General features: G+C 44.8%; 1 pseudogene; it reads right to left on the reverse strand.

The window, feature by feature from the left end:
• Nucleotides 1-3,775: 3,775 nt before the first annotated feature.
• LOC138774956 (beta-1,4-galactosyltransferase 1-like) overlaps nucleotides 3,776-27,892 on the reverse strand; it is a 48,384-nt pseudogene continuing 24,267 nt past the window's right edge.

Consider the following 27,892-nt stretch of genomic DNA (forward strand, 5'->3'; position numbering starts at 1 on the left):
GTTTAGGACATAGCTGGATCAGTGTTATTGGCGCTCTGTTCATTGAGCCTACCTGTGACAGACTCAATCAGCAGAGCGCCAATCGGGCCGCACAGAGGAGGTAAAGAGACCTCCGGCGGTCAGGGGTCCCGATCGGTAAGTGACAGGAGCTGCTCCTGTCACTTACACTTAAGGGGTTAATGACAGGCTGCAGCGCGATCGGTGCAGCCTGTCATGAACGGTGAGGGGCCCGGCTGCTGACTGCAGCCAGCCCCCACTTCTATGAAGCGATTTTCGCTCTGGAGCGCTCTTCATAGCTCCTTAGAGACCATGACGTACAGTTACGTCCATGGTCGTTTGGTGGACAGACATCCATGATGTAACTGTACATCCAGGGTCGTCTAGGGTTTAATTACTATTGGTCTTCATAGATATTAGAATCTGTTGTCTGCAAATATGTAGACTGGACACAACAAGATTCCTAACTGGGAGACAGGAAAGCGTTGGACATAAGAGGAATCTAGGAACCTCCCTAGGTGTTCCTCCAAACCGCAGGTAAAAGCAGAAAACTACAACCAGAAAAAGGCGGGCACACTAAGGTCCACATTGAATTTACTAGCGAGCTCTGGAATTAGTTCTCAAAAATACTTATTTCACATTTGGAGAAAATTGGTACTGCCAGACAACTGGGAGAACTGTCATGCACTTTTGTAATCTTCATCTAGCTGTGGTTTCACCCCTCCCTCCTCAGGACGTACCGGCATGTGCCTGCGGGGGTTGGGAGGTGGTGGGGAGTTAAGAAAGGGGCCATGCCGGACCCCGACGTGAACAGTCGCAAACCTCGCTGCTTTCTGCACCCAAAACTGAGCCTATTAGCGAGTGTGGACGATCACCGCACCGCTAATTAGAACAGTTAAATGGCAGCTGTCAAATGTGACAGCTGCATTTAAAAGTCCTTTGCAGCTCCTCTCCCTGGTGTCTAGTGGCGGATCCTCCCCTGCACTGCGATTTTAAAAATAAAAATAAACAAACATACATATTTGGTATCGCCGCATGTATAATTCCCCTAACTATTAAATTATCAGATTTCTGATCTCCCATGGTAAACAGCGTAAGCGCAAAATTGGCATCAAATAAAAATAAAAAATTTCTTATAAAAAGCGATCAAAAAGTCACAGATATGCAAGTTAGGTAACAATAGAAAAGTACACATCATGGCGCAACAAATAACACCTCACACAGCCCTTAGACCAAAGGATAAAAGCGTTATAAGGATGAGAATAGAGCAATTTTTAAGGAACATTTAGTTTTATAAAAGACTTACGTTTTTTAGATTTTTCAAATAAGATAAAAAGTTATTAAGTTGCCTATTGTTTAATACAACGAATCCCCTAACAAATAAATTACCCAACACAAAAAAGAACAAAAACAAAAGAAAAATGCATTTTTTGGAAAAATCAATATATAGAATACTTTTATTGGTACATAAAAAATAAAAGACCCAAACATTCGGGTCAAAGTATAACATGAAAAGAAATACAGACAAATGGAATACGACACAACACAGAGGTCCCCACAAACAACAAAAGAAAGGGACCCCAGTGCTATCATTGTAATCATATCGACTTAAGAAACATAGATACATGTAATTTTTACCAATGTGGGCAATAAGGTCTCATGTGAGTCGTTAGGTGAAAAATGCAAGTGCTATGGCCTTTAAACCAGTACGCCCTGGAAGTCTGTTGCCCAAACGACCCTGGGGGTACGGTATGTCCTGAGCTATGAAAACGCGCTCCGGAGCAAAGCACGCTTCATAGCAGGTGGGGGCGGCTGCAGTGAGCCTCACCGTTAATGACAGGCTGCAGCGATCATGCGGTCCACTGGGTCATTTTGGGCCTGGTCTTCAAAGGGTTAAACCATGAGGAGGAAAAAAAACGAACACCCAAAAATTAGCCCAGGAGGGAAGGGTTATAGAAACATTTGTATACAATATGAAAAATAATCTTACAAAAAAAAAAATCTTTATACCTGTTATGGGATGACATGTTCCCTAGCATGGGAAGGCAACGAAGAAGAATCTAAGCATTTGTCAGTAACTTAACATTCAAAATGACTACACCATGTTTCTCACTAGTAGTTTAGTGTTAGTTGAACTATAATTTCTGGATGTTATTGTAAAAAAAAAACCCAGAGGGTGTCAGAGAACCCAATCAACTATTTACACGTTTCATGTTAACCCCTTCAGACAGGATTGTTTCCTGACTGAATTTTTGCTTGCTGTCAAGGCAAGAGGAGGCAGGAAAAGCCCACAAACAGTTGTAAAGCCTTTGAAAAGCCACTAAACTCCCAAACTATCAGTAATCTATTGCTATTTATGAACAAATAAATTAATTCTGGGTGGTAAGTGATCAATTTTTCCCTTTTTTTGTCAGACTTAATCTGTGGGATTCTACCTACCGGAGGTGGGGGATTGGGGGGCATTTATAATGGTGGATTGCCTACAGACAAAGCCTACATAGGGGTACTACCTACTGGGGGGATAACTACTGGGGAAGGTTACCTATAGGGAAGTCTATATAGGGCATACTACCTACTGGGGTATTTAACTACTAAGAGCTACAGGGGGTGTAGCTAATTTAAAGGGCGTATTCATACAGGGGGTGCTGTATGGGCCTAAAGGTTAATGCTAGATGAGGGCACAGAGGGGCCAAGCTACTTTATGTGAGTGGTCCTAATACTACATGGGGGCACAGAGGAAACCTATTTACTATATGTTGCTATATCTATCTACTATATGAGGAGACATAGGGGCCTAACTACTATATAGAGACACACAATGGTCTTCATACTATGTGCTGAGACAAGTAATCTAAAATGTTTCTCTGGCAGATTTTGCAGAGAAGGCCCCACACTGCCACCTGATACTAGGGTCTATAATAAGATGAAGGTCTTATTCCAGGGTCTATAATATGCTGGGACCTGATACTAGGATCTGATTATGGGTCTCGGTATATGCAGAGAGCCTTATACTGGATTCTTATTATGGGTCCGTATTATGCAGGCTGCCCACAATACTGAGGACTGATATAGGGTCTGTAATATGCTGGAGGCCTGACTTTTATTGTAGGTCTGTAATATGCTGGTGTTGTGATGCTAGATTTTACCCCTGCATCCAACTTCTCAGCTGCTGGGGATTCAAATGCTAAGTGCACAGGTTGAACGAACGTTGCCCGAATATGAACTTAAGCAAGTTTGCTCATCACTACTCGGCACCACTTATTGAACAGCACAATTTGTTTAATTCCAATGTAGCAAAATCTATGTGTTTTAGCACTCTAACTGGATTGAGTGCCTAATGTGTTTAAAGGAAGTATTCTGTACTGGCCTAGCTAACTTCATGTGATAATGACATCATTCAGATCGCTTTGACAGCTCACAGATTGTCTCCTTGCCACCCCAGCCTAAGACTAAAATTTAGATAATACAAACTCAATTATGAGTAAATGTAAAATACTTTTTTTCGACATGGCAGTATTTCTCTTGAATAAGAAAATGCATCAAAACTGCTTCGTGGAGCTGTAGGCAGCATTAGAGAATCACTTAAAGGGGCAAATACGAACCAAAACAGCTGAAATCGTAATGTCTGCCACATCAACTTAAAAGGAAAGCACGCACAAGTCCATACACATGAACCTCTACAATGTTCTGTAATAATAGCCTATGTTGCACCATATAAGCGATAAAGTACTTTAGAGTATGTACAAATGTACAGAGGGTCTCCTGTCTGTATAATTACCTTCTGCCCGTTTTCTCATTTCCAGGTCTCTTTTATGTAAATTGCTTTGGATTGGCAATTTGTGGATCTAAACGTTCAATCCTCATTCCTGCTGCTATCACTCTGAGAAAAAAATGTGAGTGAGTTAACAGATATATGTTATATTTATAGCACTCTGTATGACTCCTTACCAACTTGTTCAACCCAACTCATAACACTTTTTGAGATTGACTAATCGGATCAACTTTAGAAAAAAACTAATAAAGAGGCCCCACCCTACAACTACCTACATTTCTTGCACACATATGTGTTTTTTTTATATATGTGTGGTTAATAATGTATTTGATAATGACATTGATAGTCTCCTCCCCAGGTTTGGCAGCTTAAAGGGGGACTCCAGTAAAAACAAAATCAACTGATGTCAGAAAGTGCCAGAGATTTGTATTACTTCTATAAAAAAAATCTCCAATCTTCAAAACTTATCAGCTGTTGTATGTCCTGCAGGAAGTGGTGTGTTCTCTCCGTCTGGAGAGCAGGAGAGCTTTTATATCCGGATTTGCTACTGCTATAGGCAGTTCATGTTGGGAGTTGCAGTTTTTCTTGTCATAAAGAAATGGTTGCATTAAGTCGATGCAAACAATGACCATGGTTCACACATGTATTGAATAACGGCTGTTGCTTGCTACGGTCATAGAAATATTGATAATCAATTATTTCTGGCCATAGTACCTTGATTTTAATGCAATGGCCTTTGTTTGATATTTGCTACAATGGATGTTGTTTTGGGTGCTTTTGAGTTTTTTCATTCCTTGTGTGAGTATAGCCTTAAAAGGAGCAGAGAAGACCGGGAGCGTGACGAGTTAATGTATTTAATGTAGGGATGCACGGTTGGTGATTTTGGTGTCGAACCTTTAATCAGCCATATAAACAGTTTTTTTTCAATCGGGGTCTGGGTGTTGACACCCCCAACCATTGGTAAAACGAGCCAGAAGAAGCTGAAAACAACAACTTAGCATGGCAATGCTGGGGTTCTGAAACATCCAGATGCCGACCAATGAAATAATTTTAAAAGTCTTACAGACAACACTAAGATCCCCACAATCTCCAGCTTAAAACCCTTCCCACTAACTTATAAAAGTGACAGTGTCTATTATAAGTCTATGCAATAAGTCTCCTGCAAAGAGTTAGAGACAGCACTGAACCCTTCTCACAGCACTGAACCCTTCTCTCAGCTATACCTAGAGATTTGTGAGGGTCTCAGCACTTAATAATAAAATGCAAATAACAGTGAGACTTTGAAAATGTATTTAAATACAATGTAAAACAATTTCCTTATAATAAAAATTCAAATTACCCCTTACCAAATATTTTTTTACATTCTTTCAATAGATTGCTTTATTGCTTGCTGTGATGAGACTGCCACATTCTGCTATGGTGTTATTGTTTTTCCTTTGTTGTTTCTTAATAGGTTTATTCAGAATCACTTACCTGTTATAAAGCTCATCATCTTCTCCTCCCCATCCCCAAAACCGATTTGAAAATCCATTTATTTTTATAAACTGTTCTTTTGTAAAAGCCACTATACCACCAAATATAGTTTCATAGGTAATCTGGGAAAAAAAATAGGGTTGTGTAAGTTATACTGTGTAGCTATAGAGGACATAAGGCAGTAGTCATGGCTAGGCTTCAGCTACATAACTGGATACCAGTATAATAAATAGCTTATGATAGCTGGGTTGTCCTATTTAGCACTGAAACCCAGGAATTTAAAGTTATGGCGCTAAAATAAGAAAAGGTAGTAGGGCACTGTTACATTGAGCGATTCAATGCTGAACAGGCCAATATATCCCTGTATAACATGTCCAGCAATTAACCCACGGAAATTCGCCAACTAATTAGTTTGTTTACTTCAAAAATTCACTAGCCACCCCCATGTAATATTAGGATGTGCAATAATAACTTAAAGCATATGTACCATCAGGTACATGGCGTCGGCATGGGGAAGCTGCTGCCGCCGCCATTGTTTTGCACCGTGGCCCGGTTCCTCACACGTTGCCAGTCTATTACTGAGCACCGGTCCGGGCTGAGGCAAACCCCCGTCCGGGCTGTGAGCCGCGTCACAGAGGGAAGGGTTTTGTTACTGTCAGGATCAGCCCACTCTGTCACGTGCCCGTCTATCCCTTGTCTAAGCGTATCCTCCGTTCTTCACAAGATACTCCTGAAGGATATGCCAGGTCGCTACCTCTTGAGATAAACAAGGCACGTAACAGCTAGTCCGGGAAGACCAGATGGCAAGGGTGAGATGACCTGTGTTGCCAACTGACAGTAAAGACAATAATGCACACAGAACACCGGATGAAAGTTATGGATGCAGGTGACAGATGCTGAGGACGAAGACACAGGTGCAGTTCACACGGTGCAGTTCACACAAGGCGGATAACCAGATGCAGGAGTGGTAGTTGGAGCAGACACGGCTTGGGTCAAGTTCACACAGGATGCAGGTGCGGGATGAAACTGGGAGTGTAGGAATAAACAACAGGAACTCCAAGGAACGAGGACACCTTAGTGATAACAGGACAGGAACAGCGGAACCAGGGCAGAAATACAGGAACCAGGGCAGAGGATACAGGAACACAGGAATGCTATTGCAGAGCAAATGCAGGAACACCTTAGTGCGATGCCTGGGCCCCTAGGGGCCACTCTGCTGATGGGTGTTGTTACTGGCAGGAACCAGGGCAGCTGCTGAGCAGAGGATTATCACGGTTTTGGCACAAGGGCAACACAGCTGAGAACCGGGCTCCTGACCATGCGGAGGCTGGGCATACGATTCTTCGTTGTCCTTAGTCAGGGCACCAATTATCACACCAATGCCAAGGTTCAGAAACAACGGTAGTTGTATATTTATTGTAACGGTGGTAACTAGTAGCAACAGTCTCTCCGGATGCAACCGGGAATAAGGCAATCTTAAATAAAGCATAGTAATGGGTGGAGCTGCAATAGTGAGACTACCCTTGGCTGGCTCATTTCTTTTCATTATATTGGGGTGGCGCTTGCAGTGAGGTCACTCTGTAGTGTCCAGGAACCCTGGGCCACAGATAGTGTCCTCTTTTAGTCCAGAAAACCCTGAAGGTATTTCTGTATGGGTTGCTTATGTTTTCCAATATCTGTTTTCAGCGATGTGTTACTACTTTTCGGCCACAAGATGTCACAACTAAGTATTGCCTTATTCTTTTCAGCATGTTGAAGTCAACAGAGGTTAATGATTATAGTTAGCTAAAGATGTAATATAAAACAAACTTACTTAAAATTTAAACTTGTCTAAAGAATTAGCCATATGTTTAGGATTGTTGGAACATCTGTACAAATTCCTGTCATCCATGGGAATAATATCAACGTCGCTGAAGATGAAGCAATTATAATCATCATCTTTTATTGCCTCTGAATACCCAACATTCATCAGCTTTGCTCTGTTGAAAGTTGTATTTTCAATCTGTGAAACCAAAAAATATACTGTATATAATTTTATTCTGCTATTATAACCTAGGTCTTATGTAATATATTACAGCATTTACCATATGATACACAATATAAACAAGAAGATCACGTCAAAGTAGATGTATCCCACAGACTGCACTTTTGAACTCTTATGGAACTCTCAGCTTCATAATTCATTATGATGCTAAAAAAACTCCTGAGTTCAAAGCAGACATCTGACAAGTCGCCGGCCAAGCATTAAAAAGTGCTTTGCTTCATTACTACTGTAAATTTACCCATCTCGACTATATATGTTCTTACTGCCAATGACCCAAGTGTGTGATTAGCCCAGCATACATTAATGTGCCAGGAGTCGGGCATAATGATAGGCAGAAGCAACCACGCTGCTGCCCGCAGGCCGCCAATAACCCTTTAAATGCAGCAATCTATAGAGAGTGCATCGTTTAAGAGTTTATCTGTCCATGACTGATCGGAACTGCAGGGATCCCGATCATTTTCCTTGACAGAGGGAGTAAAATACTTGCCTTTATCCTGTCAGATCAGCGATCTTCTCAAAAGTCTGCTAGGGGGACTTAAAAAGTTAAAAATATTAGAAATATCCTCCCCCAATAAAAGTTTATATCACCCCCTTTCCATTTTGCAATGAAAAATATGTAAACAAAAACAAAACCTATTTAGTATCCTACCATGCAGAATTGTCCGATCTAATAAAAACAATATTGCAATGTTGTTCCCACATGGTAAACAACGTAAAAGAAAAAAGGAGAGAAAAAAAAAACAGGATTGTTAATTATTGTGCACAGTGTTGCCCGAATGGTTCTTGATTATAAAACTTTTTTCAAATATTTGGGGAGGGTAGCCATCAAAGGGTTATACAAAAATAAAAATATAAAAATTATAAATAATGTACTACTCCCCTCCCCCCAAATCAGACCACAAGAGTATTCCAGACCCCTAAATACAAACACTGTACCCCAAAAGTTATCATTTAGAACTTTCCTTCAGCACACACACTGCTCCCATGATCCTCCTCCCTCAGTGAATTCTTTTTTGTATCCTTTTCCTCACCCCAAACTGCTCAGCTACAGTATGTGTTGGGGGCAGGAGCATACTGACAGCTTCCTGCAGCATCTGGGAGTGAGCCCTTGTTATAGCTATTTGCTGCTATAAGAGGATCACACAGAAGCTGCACGATTCTGTGCTCCCCGTGTGTGCTCCCTTAAGACCCCCCCCCCCCCTTTCGAGCTCCTCTTCCTGCACCTCAGTGCTCCTGCTGTGAGGGGGGTGCAGCTCTACACCCAGCTAGCTGCTAATGGTAGTAAGTATATCTATTGTATACAGTGTCGGACTGGGGTACCTTGGGCCCACCAGGGAAACTGACTCTAGGGGCCCACCCTACAAAGACGGATTTAACCAGTGACAAACCTTTTACGTTAGTACAGCGGCTTTAAGCGAGAGTGAGGCCTAATGTCCATCATGAAAGGCATAGAGTGGTCATTAAAACATTGTCAGACTGACATGTAAAAAGTTTGATCAGCCAGGGTTTCAGTGCTGAGGCCCCCAACAATGGCTGGATCATTGCTCACCTGTCATATTGCAAGTGACGGGCTCAGCACCAATTGCAGTTGATAGGTTCCATTATAATGTATTGAGCCCATTACGTACAACATAACAGACGGACTAATGATCCAGCCATCAGCACAGTATATACTATGAGATCAGTGATAACTGGTAACACTATATATAGCATGGGATTAGTGATAACCAGTAACAATATGTACAGTATACACCATGGACCAGTGATAAGCGGTAACACAATATACAGTATACACCATGAGATAAGCGATAACAGGGGGATATATACAGGGCTGGAAGGAGGAGATATATACAGGGCTGGGGGAGAGGGGATATATACAGGGCTGGGGGGAGAGGGGATATATACAGGGCTGGAGGGAGGAGGGATATATACAGGGCTGGAGGAGAGGGGATATATACAGGGCTGGGGGAGAGGGGATATATACAGGGCTGGGGAGGGGGATATATACAGGGCTGGAGGGAGGAGGGATATATACAGGGCTGGAGGGAGGGGGATATACACAGGGCTGGAGGGAGGGGGATATATACAGGCTGAGGGGAGAGGGTATATACAGTGCTGGGGGAGAGGGGGGATATACACAGGGCTGAAAGGAGGGGGAATATATACAGGGCTGGAGGAGAGGGGGGATATATACAGGGCTGGAGGAGAGTGGGGATATATACAGGGCTGGGGGGAGAGGGAATATATACAGGCAATGGGGAGAGGGGATATATACAGAGCTGGGGGGGGGAGGGGATACACACAGGGCTGGTGGGAGGGAATATATACAGGGCTGGAGGAGAGGGGGGATATATACAGGGCTGGAGGGAGAGGGGATATATACAGGGCTGGGGGGGGAGAGAATATATACAGGGCTGGGGGGGGAGGGGATATATACAGGGCTGGAGGAGAGGGTATATAAAGTGCTGGCGGGAGGGATATATACAGGGCTGGGGGGGAGAGGTGATATATACAGGGCTGGAGGGAGAGGGGATTATACAGGGCTGGAGGGAGAGGGGATATATACAGGGCTGGGGGGGAGAGGGGATATATACAGGGCTGGTGGGAGGGGATATATACAGGGCTGGTGGGAGGGAATATATACAGGGCTGGAGGAGAGGGGGGATATATACAGGGCTGGAGGGAGAGGGGATATATACAGGGCTGGGGGGGGAGGGAATATATACAGGGCTGGGGGGGGAGGGGATATATACAGGGCTGGAGGAGAGGGTATATAAAGTGTTGGCGGGAGGGAATATATACAGGGCTGGGGGGGAGAGGGGATATATACAGGGCTGGAGGGAGAGGGGATATATACAGGGCTGGAGGGAGAGGGGATATATACAGGGCTGGAGGGAGAGGGGATATATACAGGGCTGGGGGGGAGAGGGGATATATACAGGGCTGGAGGGAGAGGGGATATATACAGGGCTGGAGGGAGGGGGGATATATACAGGGCTGGAGGAGAGGGGGATATATACAGGGCTGGAGGAGAGGGGGGATATATACAGGGCTGGAGGGAGGGGGATATATACAGGGCTGGAGGGAGGGGGATATATACAGGGCTGGAGGGAGGGGGATATATACAGGGCTGGAGGGAGGAGGGATATATACAGGACTGGAGGGAGGGTAGATATATACAGGGCTGGAGGGAGGGGGATATATACAGGGCTGGAGGGAGGGGATATATACAGGGCTGGGGGAGAGGGGATATATACAGGGCTGGAGGGAGGGGGATATATACAGGGCTGGAGGGAGGAGGGATATATACAGGGCTGGAGGGAGGGTAGATATATACAGGGCTGAGGGGATAAATACAGGGCTGGAGGTAGGGGGGATATATACAGGGCTGGAGGGAGGGGGATATATACAAGGCTGGAGGTAGGGGGATATATACAGGGCTAGAGGTAGGGGGGATATATACAGGGCTGAAAGGAGGGGGATATATGCAGGGCTGGAGGTAGGGGGGATATATAAAGGCTGGAGGGAGGGGGATATATACAAGGCTGGAGGTAGGGGGGATATATACAGGGCTGGAGGTAGGGGGATAAAATACAGGACTGGAGGGAGGAGGGATATATACAGGGCTGGAGGTGGGGGGGGGATATGTACAGGGCTGGAGCAGAGAGGGAATATGTACAGGGCTGGAGGTAGGGGGGATATATACAGGACTGGAGGGAGGAGGGATATATACAGGCTGGAGGTGGGGGGGGGATATGTACAGGGCTGGAGGCAGAGAGGGAATATGTACAGGGCTGGAGGTAGGGGGGATATATACAGGACTGGAGGGAGGAGGGATATGTACAGGGCTGGAGGTATGGGGGATATATACAGGGCTGGAGGGAGGGGGATATATACAAGGCTGGAGGTAGGGGGATATATACAGGGCTGGAGGTAGGGGAGGATATATACAGGATGGAGGGAGGAGGGATATATACAGGGCTGGAGGGGGGATATGTACAGGGCTGGAGGCAGAGAGGGATATATACAGGGCTGGAGGTAGGGGGGATATATACAGGGCTGGAGGGAGGGGGATATATACAGGGCTGGAGGGAGGGGGATATATACAAGGCTGGAGGGAGGGGGATATATACAGGGCTGGAGGTAGGGGAGGATATATACAGGACTGGAGGGAGGAGGGATATATACAGGGCTGGAGGTAGGGGAGGGGGATATATACAGGGCTGGAGGCAGAGAGGGAATATGTACAGGGCTGGAGGGAGGAGGTGGCTATTGTGCTGTGGGGAAGGAGTATTTGCACAATGTAGAGGGGACCAGGCACCTGCACTCTGGATTGCCCAGGCAGGATGGCTGGAGGCCATTAGATGACATTACCCATCCTCTCAACCCTCTCTCTGTGCTGCCTCCAGCCGTCCTGTGTCGGCACTTCCTGCTCTCTGCACTGTTTCTTGGTCCATACAGATAACAGCACCCAGAGCTCCTGCTGCCCTAAGACACGCCCCCTGCACAGAGGAAGCCCATAGACACTCTGTATGCAGGAAGTGCCGGGGCTTCTCCTCTCAGAGACCGTTCGGGGGGGACACAGGGGGGACACGTGGGGCCCCTGCCAGGATAGTTAGGAGGTTGACAGGAGTGTCCTAGGGCCATAGTCTGCAGAAGGCTTATGTTGGGCCTGGATCTGCTGAACAGGGAGCCTCCTGTTCAGGGACCCACCAGGGGGGAGAAAGGGGGAGGGGCCCACCGGGGGTTTCCCCGGCTCCCCGGTGGCCCAGTCCGACCCTGATTGTATATGTGGTGTGTAGTTTTAATGTGTATGAATGTTATGTGTATAATGCATGAATGTACTATGTGTTACATGCTCATGTGAATAGTATGTGTACTGGATGTTTTGGATTTGAATAATGTGTTTTAATAGATGTGTTAGTATGTGTATGTGTGTGCATGCATTTGTGTGTATATAATATAGACAACATGGAATGTTACCGAGCATTTTGAGGAATAAAGCCACCAATACAAAACAAGCCACCACACCTGGCCTGTTGAAGTGAGCTGGTGTCTTTTGGTTACTGACACTTTTGTTAAAGGGTTGGCCATTTTATAGTAAAATTATTTAGTGTACAGTATTAGTAAGTGTACTCACTGTATATACTAGACAGCAGCTTCCCTGTGTGACTCATAGAGCTAAAATCGGGCTCCCTCTCCTCCAGGACTGTGCTTTCCTGCTCTGTGTGTGTTTCTGTCCATAAGATGGCCGACATGTAGGAGCATATGACCATAGCCCCACGTCCCCAGTGTCCACCATAGGCATAAACAGGCTCAGTCTTGGATATTTGGGGGGCAGGGCATGGCCAACATGCTCCTCCATGTCAGCCAGTTTATGGACAGAAACACCACAGAGCAGGACAGCACAGCCCTCGAGGAGGGGAGTCAGGATTTTATAGGTCTAAGAGGCACACTGGGAGCTGTTGTCAGTATATACAGTAAGTACACTAACTAATACTGTACACTGAACTATTTTACTTATAAAGAGGCCAACCCCTTTAAATAAATAGAAAGGACAGCGCTGCATAGCGCGGATCAAATTATAAGAGACAATGAGAGGGACCAACATGCAAGGAGACCCTCACCTGATGAGGTTGTGCTAAATGAGAGGCACAACACTCGTATTGGCATATACAATGGACCGCAGCACTCCCGCTATCCAAAGGAATGATTGCACAAAAACACCTCCCAACACCAACCAAGCACGGATCGTGGGGCGCAGGTCCAATAGAATAAGGATATGTAGTATAAAATATTATAGTTATTGAAACTCAACGCGTTACCACTCTTCTTCTCTAAAACTGTTCAGCAACATCAGTTTTTTTAGACTCCCGACCTGCACTAGTGGAGGCTGCACTACATGCTCCACACATCTTCAAACAGCCAGACACAGAAGATCTCACACTTCTTTCAGAAAATCCCGAAACCATTATCACTCCCACAGTCAGAAGGAAAAAGGAAAAAGAAAAACATACCTAGAGGCTGCCGAGGATGGATTAGACAAAAAGGACAAAAAGGAAAAATAGACCTGTATATAAAATCTTCATCCACTGACTCGCCAGGTACGATGAAATTATTTAATCTATCTTCTCAATATCCTCAATCAAAATGAATAAGTCTATTAAATAAGGGCTTATCTTTTTGTCCGGTATCATATCCTAATAATTTTAAACTTTTTTAGATATTAATGATTTTATTACGTAAGTTAACTCTCAAGCTCATTCTAGTTTAAAAGAATGTACTAACCACATACCGTTACCTTCTAATACTGATGTCCCTTTAGATACCTTTTCACATGTCTCGGTTAAAAATAAATCTAACTTTTATCCTTTACAAAACAAAGGTCATTTTATTGAGACTTTCCAGTCATTGGTACTCAAATGATTTAAGAGATATCAATAGTGTTGTTTATAATAGTGTTCACAAGGATAATCTAACTAGGGGTGAAAGAACAGCCTTAAACACCCTTAGATCCAATTCACAACCTGATAATATGTCCCGCTGATAAGGGTGGTGGGACTGTTTTTACTGAATAGATCTGACTACCTCGAAGAGTCTCATAGAATACTCTCAGATACTGAATACTACATCGAGTTAAATAGCATTCCTACCCATGAGTATACCATTGCCTACAATGCTTTGATACAGGAGGCAATACAGTGAAGGATTTCTCAATAAAAATGAAAAGATTTTTTATTAGTTACTAATACCAATTTTCCTTATTTTTATTATTTGCCAAAAGTACACAAGTGTGAAAGTAAACCACTTGGTAGACCTATTATTTCGCGGGGTGGGCTCTCTCACTAGCAACCTTTCTCACTACATTGATTTATTTCTTCAAAAATATGTCTGTGACATTACCGTCTTTTTTGAAAGATTCAACACAACTCATTTCTGAACTTCAGTCTCTTCATTTACCTACGAATTTTGCTTTTATTTCATTAGATGTAGCAGTGCTTTATTCTAATATTGATATTGAACTGGGATTAAAATCGGCACATTATTATTTATCTAATGATATGTCTTTACCATTGTCACAATCCACATTTATTTTACGTGGTATGCGTTTTATTTTAGAACACAATGCTTTTGCTTTTGGTGATAACATTTTTCCGTCAGATCAAAGGCTGTGCGATGGCTCTCGTTTCTCCCCTAGTTTTCGCCAATCTTTTCATGGGTCGTTTTGAGGAAGAGCTCATCGCACAGTCGCAATTATTTTTGTATATAATGTCTCTAGATATAGTGTTTTTATCAGTGTATTTTATATATATTGTAACACTTTTGTCTTAATAATAGAGATTTGCTCCACCTGTTCTAAGTGGGTGTGTTCCCTCCTCCCCTATATTCTGATGTCATATCCCTAACTCTTTTATATGAACTGTGTTTTTTTTGCGTGTACTATTATGACTCTTGAGAAAGGAACCGGTGCGGTTCCGAAACGCGTTGAGTTTCAATAAATATAAATATTTTTATACTACAATATCCTTATTCTATTGGACCTGCGCCCCACGATCCGTGCTTGGTTGGTGTTGGAGGTGTTTTTGTGCAACCCCTTTAAATAGTATGGCTGATCGGGGTCAGCCTTTCACTGGAGCAGTCTTGGGATGCCTTTATACAGAGAGATTTAGATGACAGATTTTTGAAGTCAAAGCCAGGAATGGATTTGAAAAGTGGAGAAATCTCAGTATTTCCTTTATGACCTGGTTCCCTGTTCATAGTCTGTTCCTGGCTTTGGCTTCAAAAACCTGTCAGATAAATATTACTGTGGAAAGGCACCTTTAGAGATGGGTGGGAGACTGCTTCCACATATTCCAGGTTGGGTTTTCTGTAGCCTGATATAATCTAAGTAGTTTAGCAGAGCTGGGGGGTGTGGTTCCATCTCTGGAGTTTGTTGGACTTGAAGTAGAGTGTGTCAGCTGGGAAGCTGGTGGGGGGTCTGAAAGCTGTGCCATTACACCTTTCGACATCCAGGTGGGTGAACCTGCAATTGAAAAGGACCTGTGAGTTTTGTGTCACTTGGACTCTATATTCTGTTTGCTGAAGTCAAGCCATAGTTGTTTTGCGTCTGCTGTGCCTTCTTTGCTGGAAATAGAAGCAGTGGCGTAGCTACCATAGAGGCAGGGTAGGCAGTTGCTATGGGGCCATTGCAGGGGGGGGCCCGGGGGAGAAGATAAGAGCCTCCTGAGTCCTTCTGCATAACCCCTTATGTACTGCAGTGTATAAGTGACCCAATGTTTCCTTACATGCCGCAACACACAAAAAAAGGTTAACAGAAGAAGAAGGAAAACAAAAAAAACTTTGCTGATAACCCCTGATCTCTGTTCTCACTGCCTGCTGTGCAGAGGTCAGGGGTTATCAGTGCAACAGCAGTAGAGCAAAGATTTCCTTGTCTTAGGACATTGGGTTACTTACACACTGGAGTACATGAGAGGTTAAGCAGAAGGCATTCTGCTCCTGCACCTATGTATTTATCTGTAAGGGCTCCTAGTGGACTGATAGAGCAAGAAGCCATTGGCTCTCTGCTCTGCCTGTTAATTTTGTGGCTGCAGGCAGGATTCTGCTTCTGGCCACAGGAGATTTTATTTTTTGGTGACATCACGCATATATATATATATGTATATATATTGTGGACATGTCACAGGAGAAGTGTTTGAGGGGGTGTACATCTCACCTAGGTTACTGCCTACATACCTAAGTATGAGATGGTGAGTCCAGGAGGGATCTGTTGCTCAGCAGTGTTATGCTGCTGAGCTATTATTTACTGTTGCCGGGCCTGGATTTACTGGACTGTTTATTGCTGCAAATAAAACAGCCAAGTTGATCTTTTATAAGTCCAAGCCTGATGTGAACTGGGTCCAAACACACCATCCCCCGGGAAGAATCCTTACAATTGGGGCTGCGGAGCGGGCAAAACGGTTGCTAGGGGCAACGTGTGCATCAACTTGGCTACAAGCTGCTTATGTCCTGGGTGAAGGCTGCTGCTTCACTCCAGAAACAGTCAAGCAACATGGAGGAAATGTGAAGCAGTTAATGCAAGTGAGTCTGCAACAGAAACATGGCTCTGACAGACGCTAACCTGCGCCATGAGCAGGCTAATCGGCAGCAACAACAGGCTCTGACAAACGCTAACCTGTGCCATGAACAGACAATGATGGCTCAACAACAGAAACTTATTGAGCACCTGATAGGAAAGCAAGAGGCGTCTGCAGGTGCTAATCCACAGCCAGCGGCCGCAGCTGCTCCAGAGACTTTTTCTGTGAGAAGAGCTGTGCGGCGTGCGCTGCAAAAGATGACTGCTGATGACGATGTTGAGGCCTACTTAACTGTCTTTGAGCGTGTGGCTGAGCGAGAGAAGTTACCATCCACTGAGTGGGCAGAGGTCATTGCTCCCTATTTAACAGGCGAACCTCAAAAGGCCTACTATGACCTCAGTGAGCAAGAGGTCAAAGACTATCCTCGGCTAAGAGAAGAGATACTTGCCGACTAGGAGTTACTGCTGCTGTCCGTGCCCGGAGGGTCCGCAACTGGAGCTACAGTCTGGACAAGGTAAGCAAGGTCCCAGATGTATGATCTGATCCATTTGGCAAGAAAGTGGTTGGAGCCAGACACCTCTACTCCTGCACAGATCCTAGAGAGGGTTGTGATGGATCGCTACCTTCGAGCACTTCCTGCTGATCTGCAACGCTTGGTGGGACAAGGTGACCCTAAGAATGCAGACGAACTTGTCAACCTTGTGGAGAGGTTCCATGCGACTGAGGACTACCTCCATGATGTTCCTGCAGCATCTTCACCTCCCCGGAGTGCCAGATCTGTGCCGTCAGCTGGTAAGAGACTTCCATCTATTGGGGGAGTGTGGAGGGGGGCTGATAGAGGGAAGAGCGCTCAGGAGCAAAAGACTGGCGCTGGTCCCAGATGGCTAAGTGGCCCTAAAAAGGACTCCCTGTCAAGGAGACCAGGCCCTATCCAGTGCTGGAGATGCCATGAGACGGGACATATCTCTGCCCATTGCCCCCTTACCAGTGAGCCCATGGAGTGTGACGCTAGCCGGCGTCAGTCGCTATTTGCGGAACCGTCTTTGTTGCAGTCACTGGACTAGAGACTGAACCGCAAGTCTGCAACATTACTGTCAATGACTTCCCTGCTAAGGCGTTGCTGGACTCAGGGAGCCTTGTCACCTTGGTGCATGCCAGCCTGGTGACTGGGGACTTTGTGTCAAACAAACATATGAGTGTGGTGTGCATACATGGTGATACAAAAGTGTACCCTATAGTGCTGGCTAATGTCGGGACTGAACTAGGCGCTGTACAATATGAAGTGGGTGTGGTTAAAAACCTTATGCATAATGTGATATTGGGGCGTGATTTTCCATTGTTCTGGGCTCTATGGGGAAAAAGAAAATCCCCTGAAAGGAGTGAGGATATCCCTAAGTCTATTGAGTTACCCACGGTAAATGATAGAAATGTACAGGATGAAAATGATGCTTTTCCTTTGCAGGTCCTGGCTGGTGAGGAAGAGGCTCCTCCCACTGACCAGAATGTTCCAGACTTAGAGGTGTCCAGGGATAATTTTGGTACTGCACAGTTGCAGGACCCCACTCTCAAAAGTGCGAGAGAGCAGGTCGCTGTTGTGAATGGGGTACCTCAGGAACCAGATGTTGAAAAAAGATTTCCACATTTTTCTGTGACTAACGATCTCTTCTATAGAGTCACTAAGAATAATGACGAGGTTGTGGAACAGCTTCTGGTTCCTAAGCCGAACCGGCGTCAGGTATTGGACATGGCCCATAATCATGTTCTTGGGGGACACTTGGGGACAGATAAAACACAGGAGAGAGTCCTCCAGAGGTTTTATTGGCCTGCGATTTATGATGACATTAAAAAATACTGTGAGTCGTGCCCCACATGTCAGCTTAGCGCCCCAGTGTCACATTTCCGCAGTCCTTTGGTCTCGCTCACCATCATAGAGGTACCTTTTGACCGCATTGCAATGGACTTAGTGGGGCCCATTGTAAAGTCGACTAGGGGACACCAGTACATCTTAGTTGTCTTAGACTATGCGACCCACTATCCTGAGGCTGTGCCCCTAAGAAACACCGCATCTAAAACAATTGTACGTGAATTGTTTTATATGTTTTCCAGGGTGGGGATCCCCAAAGAAATCTTGACCGACCAAGGTACCCCGTTTATGTCAAAGGTGATGAAGGATCTATGCAAACTGTTCAAAATCTCACACCTACATACCTCTGTATATCATCCCCAGACAGACGGGTTAGTCGAGAGGTTTAATAAAACCCTGAAACATATGTTAAAAAAAGTGGAAAAAGATGGTCATGATTGGGATCACTCACTACCTTACCTGATGTTTGCTATTAGGGAAGTGCCCCAAGCCCTCCACAGGGTTCTCTCCCTTCGAGTTGGTCTATGGTCGTCACCCTAGGGGTTTGTTGGATATTGCAAAAGAGACCTGGGAAAGCGAGTCCACCCCATACAAGAGTGTTATAGAGCATGTAGCACAAATGCAGGACCGTATAGCCACTGTAATGCCCCTAGTAAAGGAACACCTCCAGAGGGCGCAAGAGGGTCAAAGTAGAATGTACAATCGTTCTGCAAGAATCAGGACATTCAGCCCAGGTGACCGGGTCCTCATACTTGTTCCCACTGTAGAAAGTAAATTCTTGGCAAAGTGGCAAGGTCCCTATGAAATTGTAGAAAAGATCAGTGAGGTAAACTACAAGGTGCACCAACCCGGTAGAAGGAAGCCTTTCCAAGTTTATCACATAAACTTGATCAAACCCTTGAAAGACAGGGAATCCTTGGTGGTGACAAACACTGTTAATAATTTGTCACAACCAACCCCTCCGGTCAAGATTGGTGACACTCTATCAGTGTCACAGAAGCAGGAGGTTAAAGAATTTTTGCAGAAAAACAAAGACAAGACCTCCACCAATTATACACTACAGGTATCCAGGACCCTCAAACTATAAACTACAGGTATACAAGACCTCCACCAACTATACATTACAGGTATACAGCACCAACTATATACTACAGGTATACAGGACCCCCGAACTATACAGTACAGGTATACAGGACCTTCACCAACTGTACACTGCAGGTATACAGGACCTCCCTCAACTATACACTACAGATATACAGCCCCCTCAACTACACACTACAGGTATACAGGACCCCCCCAACTATACACTATAGGTATACAGCCCCCCCAACTATGCACTACAGATATGCGAGACCCCTAAAAACTATACATTGTGGGTATACAGAACCCCTCCAACTATGCACTACAGGTATACACTAATTCCACTGATTAACTCAGATGAAACAATACCTTTAGCTTGGCCTTCTGGGCACCTTAGAAACAATACCTTTAGCTTGGCCTCCTGGGCACCTTAGAACAAATCTAATTAACACACTGACACTTTATACCCGGGCAGCGCCGAGTACATTTTCTAGTCTATATCATAAAAATCAAAGTCTGTCTGTCTGTCCTTCTGTCTGTCTGTCCTCTATAGACTTCCAAATGCCTGAACCGTTTGACCCCAAATTTGGCACACAGATACATTGGGTGCCCGGGAAGGTTATTGCGAAGGTCCCGTCCCCGCCAGATGTACAGGAGGGGGAGGGGAAAGAGAGGCGCCCCATAGAGATGAATGTGAAAATCTCCTCACTGCAAACACAGGTGATATAATTAGCTGCAGCAGACACGGCAGTTGGAGCCTTAGCAACCAATAGGATTACTGCTTTCATTTTCACAGGGAGCAATGGTTGCTAGGGAAGCTGCCTCACAACATCCACAGTAATAACTGGTAGACCCCCTACTCCATCTATACAGTACATGTATATACAGGACCCCCTACTCCATCTATACAGTACATGTATATACAGGGCCCCCTACTCCCTCTATACAGTACATGTATATACAGGACCCCCTACTCCATCCATACAGTACATGTATATACAGGACACAACAGGTATACCAAACTGTGACTGGATAACACTGCTACACCAGACCTGACCAATAACGCCATACTGTGCTGGATAACACTGTCATACCAGACCTGACCAATACCGCCATACTGTGACTGGATAACACTGTCATATAAGACCTGACCAATACCGCCATACTGTGAATGGATAACACCGCCACACCAGACCTGACCAATACCGCTATACTGTGCTGGATAACACTGTCATACCAGACCTGACCAATACCGCCATACTGTGACTGGATAACACTGCCATACCAGACCTGACCATACCGCCATACTGTGCTGGATAACACTGTCATACCAGACCTGACCAATACCGCCATACTGTGACTGGATAACACTGCCATACCAGACCTGACCAATACCGGCAAACTGTGACTGGATAACACCATCATATCAGACCTGACCAATACTGCCATACTGTGACTGGAAAACACCGCTATACCAGACCTGACCAATACCACCATACCGTGACTGGATAACACCGCCACACCAGACCTGACCAATACCACCATGACTGTGACTGGATAACACCCCCATACCAGACATGACCAATACCGACACACTGTGACTGAATAACACTGCCATACGGGTAAATACAACCCTGCAGGTATACAGGACACTACAGGTATACAGGACCCCAAAACTATACACTACAAGTGCACGGGACCTCCACAAAACTATATACTACAGGTATACAGGACCCCAAACTTTACACTACAGGTATACAGGACCCCAAAACTATATACTACAGGTATACAGGACCTCCACCAACTATATACTTTAGGTATACAGGACCTCCACCAACTATATACTACAGGTATACAGGACCCCAAACTATACACTACAGGTATACAGGACCCCAAAACTATACACTACAGGTATACAGGAACTCCACCAACTATATACTACAGGTATATAGGACTCCAAACTATACACTACAGGTATACAGGACCTCAAAACCATACACTACAGGTATACAGGACCTACACCAACTCTATAATACAGGTATACAGCACCTTTACCAACTCTATACTACAAGTATACAGGACCCAAATATACTACATGTATACAGGAACTCCACCAGCTATATACTACAGGTATATAGGACCACCAAAACTATACACTACAGGTATACAGGACCTCCACCAACTCTATACTATAGTTATACAGGACCCTCAAACTATTTACTACAGGTATACAGGACCCCCGAACTATATACTACAGGTATACAAGACCTCCACCAATTATACACTACAGGTATCCAAGACCCTCAAACTATAAACTACAGGTATACAAGACCTCCACCAACTATACATTACAGGTATACAGCACCAACTATATATTACAGGTATACAGGACCCCCGAACTATACAGTACAGGTATACAGGACCTTCACCAACTGTACACTGCAGGTATACAGGACCTCCCTCAACTATACACTATAGGTATACAGCCCCCAACTATGCACTACAGATATGCGAGACCCTAAAAAACTATACATTGTGGGTATACAGAACCCCTCCAACTATGCACTACAGGTATACACTAATTCCACTGATTAACTCAGATGAAACAATACCTTTAGCTTGGCCTCCTGGGCACCTAATTAACACACTGACACTTTATACCCGGGCAGCGCCGGGTACATTTTCTAGTATATATATATATATATATGCAGTGCTTTTTCTTGTGCGTAGGGGAGGGGGGGGGGGCCCTTACAGTTTTTTGCTATGGGGCCCCGTGAATCCTAGCTACGCCCCTAAATAAAAGGACTGATGTTTGACTAAACTGCGTATGGAGAAACTTTTGAGAGACTTTTCTATTGCCACTTGAACTGATGTATACAATGTATATTATATAACGCCACTGCTGACTCCACTGACCCCAGCAGAAGTGTTGAAGTGAAGTCACCATAGACCGTACATAGGAGCACTGCAGCCATTCTCTGGCCTCATCAGTCATATGTAATTGCTGCACGTGGCCACTGAGGCCGGTGATTGGCTGCAGCGCTCCCATGAATAGCATATGAGGCATCACTAAGGCAATACACTGTTTTTAATTAAGAAAAAATTATTCAGTCCTTATGTTATTTAGTCCTTCAGTTACTCTATGGCGGTAATATCGGTCTGTATATAGTGTGTTTTCTTCAGTAACAGTATTGAGGCAATATTTGGTCCTGATATAGCGATATATATTAATGCTTATAAATAGTTTGCTTATAAATAGTTACAACACTAGCAGCAGTCCTGGCATGCCCCCTTCTGAACTGATTGAATGTTACTAAGGACTCTAAAACACGGAGAGATAATCCTCCGAATCAGGCAGCTGGTCCCATTTCTGAAGTGACAAACCGCTCAGCCAATCACTGGCTGCAGCCGCTGGTTCCATCCTTGGCCAATGATTGGCTGAGTGTCCTATTACTTCAGGATATGGTACCAGAAGTGAGAGCTGCAGTGACTGGAAAATTCCACAGGACAAGGCCTGAGGACACTGGGGAATGTGATCAGGTAGTGCAGTAAAATCTTATTATTTACTATATACAGCAAAGGTTGCACAGACATCGTTCTATAACTGTTCTACTAGATTGGCGCTCACTTATCCAGAATATCGGTCCGTGTAATATGGCCCTTAGAGTGACCATACACTTTCAATAACTGCCGGGGGGAAGAAACCCTCAGCTGACAATTACCTCTCCCATCCGGCCCCATCCTCCCTATACACAGGAATGTTCAGCACAGCTGAGTGTTCCTGTGTTCCCTATGGGAGGGGTAAGCCACAGCCAGACAGATCTCATGGCAGCTTATCTCTCTGAGAACAAAGAGGTTAGGCATTTATTTTCCATCATTCCCACTCCCATCATCTGTCAGAGGACTGTCCAGAGAGCCCCTTACACTGATATCCGTGTCAGTGGTGAAGTGTGAAGTGTATGGGGACCATAAATTGTTCTCACAATATTTCAGCATTTGTGGCACAGCCTTCAAATTTGCCCAGAGCCACATTTAGTCTAAAATCAGCCCTGCACATGACCATTAAAGTTGGTGTAGATTTAAGTGTAGTGCATGGACTTACAGAGTCCAGCAAGTACTTAAAAAAAAGTGCAAACTTTTACTTGTAATTTCTAAAAAGCACAGTACACGTTATGGTCAGACTTGCTGACTTAGACCCGCTGATACTTTGAATACTCGGAACACTTTGAATGCTTTAGTTTGGTACTTAAAGCGACTCTGTACCCCACAATCTGACCCCCCCCCCCCCCAAAACCACTTGTACCGGCAGATAGCTGCTTTTAATCCAAGATCTATCCTGGGGTCCGTTCAGCAGGTGATGCAGTTATTGTCCTAAAAAACAACTTTTAAACTTGCAGCCTGTGCCAAATGGAAATATCTGTGCCCTTACTTTGCACCACCCCTCCGTCCCTCCTCCCCACTCTCTTCATCATTAGGAATGCTCCAGGCAGATTGCCTCCAATTCCGCACTGTGTCAGCCCGGCACATGGGTTGGATTGTTAAAGAGGATGTACCACCAGGTAAATCCTCTTGAATTTAACACCCTGTCATGGGGAAGCCGTCATGGGGAAGCCGGTCCCCGCGGTTCGTTTTTTTTAACCGTGGCCCAGTTCCCGTGTATGGCGCCATTCTATCCAGCGATGCTGGGCCATGCTGAAGCACTGGAGGTTGGCCGGCCCGCCCTCAGTGGGAGGGAATTCCCTCCCCTCTATGACGCGGCTTCCATTAGAATCAATGGAGCTGCATCATAGAGGGGAGGGAATTCCCTGCCACTGGGGGGCGGGCCGGCCGACCTCCAGTGCTTCAGCATGGCTGACAGTGTGCTGTAGCTGGCAGCCTCCAGTGAGCATGGTGTCTTTTTGGTAATTTTCAGCGCAGTGGATTATGTACAATCTTATGTCTCCTACTGTACTAAAGATTCAAAGAGTAGTTGTTCGTGCCACACTCTGGCATGCATCCTCCTCCCTCTTTATGAATAATCAATGCTGCCCGGCCTCCTGCTCGCTCAGCTGTCAGATTGCAGATCAGTCCTGTGTTGGCAGTTTATAGCTGAAAGATACACTCAGGTATAATTGAATTTCTTCTCCCTAATCTGTTGGAGCTGTGGTCTAGGGGGTAGCTCACCTGTCTAATGACGTGGCAGCAGTTTGTTCTCTGGTTCAAATCCCCTGATGGAAATTAAATAGTCTTTTCTCATTATTGTATCATTTTTAAGGTTTTTATTGTTCACACACAGTATTTTTGCTCAGTATTTTGGTCAATATTTTGCAACCAAAACCAGAAGTGGATTGAAAACACAAAAAGGCTATGTTCACACACTGTTGAAATTGAGTGGATGGCTGCCATTTAATAGGAAATAATCACTATTCTTTTAAAACAACGTCCAATATTTGCCATTAAATGACGGCCATCCACTCAATTTCAACAGTGTCAAAACATAGCCTTTCTGTGTTCTCAATCCACTCCTGGTTTTGGTTGCAAAATTCTGACCAAAATACTGAGCAAAAAATACTGTATGTGAACATTGCCTTAAAAATGATACAATAATGAGGAAAAAAAAGACATCTATATAATTTCCATCAGGGGATTTGAACCAGAGAATAAACAGCTGGCAGGTCTCTATACAGGTGATTTAGCCCTAGACCACCTCCAACACAAATGGGGAGTATAGATTCAATTATACCTGAGTGTTTATGATCTGAAAGCTGAGCGAGCAGAAGGGCGGCAGCATGGATTATTAATGAAGAGGGAGGAGGATGCATACAAGAGTGTGGCACGAACAACAGCTCTGTGACTCTTTAGTACAGTAGGAGACATAAGAATGAACATAATCCGCTGCACGGAAAATTACCAAAAAGGCACCATGCTCACTGGGGGCTGCCAGCTACAGCACACTGTCAGCACCTCAGGTAGGGCCCAGGAGCTTACAGATACCCTTTAAGCACCTGTGCAGTGTTCAGCATGGAGAAAATGTTCCAGTGGCATTCCTAATGATGAAGAGGGTGGGGAGGAGGGATGGAGGGGTGGTGCAAAGTTAGAGCACAGATACTCCCGTTTGGCACAGGCTGCAAGTTTAAAACATTTTTTTTAGGACAATAACTGCATCACCTGCTGAACGGACCCCAGGACAGATCTTGGGTTAAAAGCAGCTATTTGACGGGGGGTCGTGTCAGGTTGTGTGTACAGAATCGCTTTAAGAGAATGATGGTTAACCTCAGGGAGATCAACCAAAACACAGCAGAACCACATCACGTGTTTCTCAACGTCAGTAAATCTAGGAACATTGCCCACTGGAAAAATCAAATACAGGGGGTGGGGCTTGTCGTCCGGGGGTGGGGCTTGTTGGGACATTAACTTGCCCCACACAAACAGATGAATATTCTGACAAGCCCCGCCCCCGGATGGCAAGCCCCACCCCCTGATCCTGCCGGGGGTACTGTGACAGAGTGCAGGGGGGCTGTACATCAGTAATATTGGGGCCATCACCCACCTCTGCTGGCAGTCTGTCCCCGAGCCTCAGCCTGTCCTGCAATGACAGCAAACACCTCAGCCTCCACTACTTCCTGCTCAGTGGTGATGCAGTGTTTTCGGCTCCCCACTGAAGGTACGAGTGGGAAGCTGGGGGTCTGTGGGTACAGTGCACCTGACACCTGCTGCCTTCCTAACATAGCAGAGCACACCAGAGCCTTATGGGAATAACATTTGCTGCTATCACTGCCCCCTAACCAAAAACAGCCCTGCCCTACACTACATATGGGTTTGGGGGAATGAATTACATGGCTGTACATCGTGTAGTATTAACTCTTTCTGCCAGTTAGAGGTCACCCAGCTCTCTAAAGCCAGTATAATAGAGGTCACCCAGCTTTCCCAGCTTCCTATAGCCAGTATAATAGAGGTCACCCAGCTTTCCCAGCTCCCTATAGCCAGTATAATAGAGGTCACCCAGCTTTCCCAGAACCCTAAAGCCAGTATAATAGAGGTCACCCAGCTTTCCCAGCTCCCTATAGCCAGTATAATAGAGGTCCCCCAGCTTTCCCAGCTCCCTATAGCCAGTATAATAGAGGTCACCCAGCTTTCCCAGCTCCCTATAGCCAGTATAATAGAGGTCACCCAGCTTTCCCAGCTCCCTATAGCCAGTATAATAGAGGTCACCCAGCTTTCCCAGCTCCCTAAAGCGAGTATAATAGAGGTCCCCCAGCTTTCCCAGCTCCCTATAGCCAGTATAATAGAGGTCACCCAGCTTTCCCAGCTCCCTAAAGCGAGTATAATAGAGGTCACCCAGCTTTCCCAGCACTCTATAGCCAGTATAATAGAGGTCACCCAGCTTTACCAGCATCTTTTAGTAAGTATAATGGAGGTCAAATACTGAATGAGTAGTAAAAAAAGATAAGGGCCCTCACCCGGTTACGGTGTATAATCTTCAAGCTTTATTTCATATTATTAGTGCGATAAAACATCCGATCACGCACTCAGTCGGAGCAGACGCCAAACCAACACTGCTATGTCATGATGGCCATTTCGCACGCATGCGCCCTTCCTCGGATGACGCTCCTCCCGCAGGTCTCAGGTGATATACCTGTAGTGACGTGCTGGGTACGCCAGCTATGGGTACGCCCGTAGCATGTACCTTGGCTAACCTTTTTTTAGCCAAGTTTGAAAGAAATATTATTTTCAATTAAAGAAATCCATTCATAAGAGCGGTGGGCGTGTACTACCGCTTTGTGGATGACATTTTTATAATTTGGAATGATTGGAATGACACTCCAGAGGCATTCAGTGATTTCATAGCATACATTAATAACAATGATTATAACATGTCTTTTACCAGTAAAATGAGTCAGTCAGAGCTAGAATTTCTAGACACAACAGTAAAAATAGTAAATAACAACATCGAAATAGTCAGTTACCGTAAACCAACCGCTTGTAATTCTCTCCTCCACCACAAGAGTTACCATCCTCCCCATGTAAAATCTGCCCTACCGTATGGGCAATATTTGCGATTAAGGCGCATAAACAGTACAGATGCTCTATTTAGAGAAAAAGCAAGTGAACTCACTAATAGATTGCTGGTAAGGGGATATCCCATTGAGGAGCTCCGTCGGGCAGAGGAGAAGGCTTTCTGTAAGAATAGAACCCTATTGCTAAAAGAAAAGAAAAAAGGGAAAACGTATAACAGTGAAAGTTCACAAAAATTTACACTTACCTTCAAATATAGTCCCATGGCAACAATAATAAAAGAAGTAATAAATAGAAACTGGTATCTCATAAGAAACAACCCCGTACTGGCAGACGAGATTACAGAAAAACCGACAATAGCCTTCAGGAGGTGTAAAAACTTAAAGGACATGTTAGTACATAGCAAATTTAAAAGCAACAAGGATCTGCAAGAACCCATGTGGTTAAAATCCATGACACCTAAAGGAATGTTTAAGTATGGCGATTGCTCATGGTGTGAACAAGCCCTTACAGTCAAAACAATAAATCTGGGAGGAATAGATTGTAACGTAAATGATTTCATATGTTGCAAGACTAAAGGAGTAGTCTATGCC

The sequence above is a fragment of the Dendropsophus ebraccatus genome, unplaced genomic scaffold (genome assembly GCF_027789765.1).
Source record: "Dendropsophus ebraccatus isolate aDenEbr1 unplaced genomic scaffold, aDenEbr1.pat pat_scaffold_1151_ctg1, whole genome shotgun sequence".
NCBI lineage: Eukaryota > Metazoa > Chordata > Amphibia > Anura > Hylidae > Dendropsophus > Dendropsophus ebraccatus.